This window comes from Orycteropus afer, unplaced genomic scaffold, assembly GCF_000298275.1.
Source record: "Orycteropus afer afer isolate SDZICR_OR568_19922 unplaced genomic scaffold, OryAfe1.0 scaffold01644, whole genome shotgun sequence".
Classification (NCBI taxonomy): Eukaryota; Metazoa; Chordata; class Mammalia; order Tubulidentata; family Orycteropodidae; genus Orycteropus; species Orycteropus afer.
This window is the reverse complement of record NW_006923231.1, coordinates 2,061-3,059: the sequence shown is the minus strand read 5'-3', so window position 1 is coordinate 3,059 and position 999 is coordinate 2,061.

Here is a 999-nt window from a genome sequence, read left to right as displayed (position 1 = left end):
TTGGAGATCCCTGTTTGTCTTGGTGTCAATCTCCCTATGGATCTAGAGATTCTCAGAGCAGAGAACTTGGGTTCAAAAGATGCATTCTGCTCTGAGATGGTCTTCATTGGTGGAAGACAGGTTTGTGCTTCTGTCTTCTCTTCTGTCTTCTTTTGTCTCTTGTAAGATAAAAGGTAAGGAGCTCTGCTGGTGTAGTGGCTAAGGCATTTGGCTGCTAACCAAAAGATCAGTGGTTTGAACCCACTAGTCTCTCTGTGAAAGAAAGATGAGGCAGTCTGCTTCCATAAAGATTTACAGCCTTGGAAACTCAATGGGGATTGCTATGAGTCTTAATTGACTTGATGGCCATGAGTTTGGGTTTTTTGATTTGGAAGACAAAAGATAATGGAGGCCATCTCCCAGGGAAACTCTTCTTACATCAGGTCAGGGCTGTGACCTGAGTAAATGTGTTGCATCTTACCCTATCACCACTTGTCTATCAGTTTGTTGTACTGTAATGTCTTGTGTATTGCTGTGACGCTGGAAGTATGCCTCCGGTATTTCAAACCAGCAGGGTCACCTATGTTGGACAGGTTTCAGTGGAGCTTCCAGTCTAAGACAAATTTGGAAGCAGGATGGAATACTAAAAATACCATGGAATGAACAAATCTGTCTTAGAAGAAGCACAGCTGCAATGTTCCTTAGAACTGCGGATGGCCAAACTTCATCCCACCTACTTTGGTTGTGTTGTCAGAAGGCGCTATTCCCTTGAGAAGGATAAATACTTGGTAAAGTAGAGGATCAGAGAAAAAGGGGAACACCCTCAATGAGAAGGATTGACACAGTGGCTGCAACAATGGGCTCAAGTGTAGCAAGCATTGCTAGGATGGCACAGGACTGGGCAGTGTTTCGTTCTGTTGTAATTGGGTCTTTATGAGTTGGAGCTGACTTGATGGCACCGAGCAACAATATCCTACCCTTGTCCCCTTACAACAGATTGGCTGATCACATCAGATCACA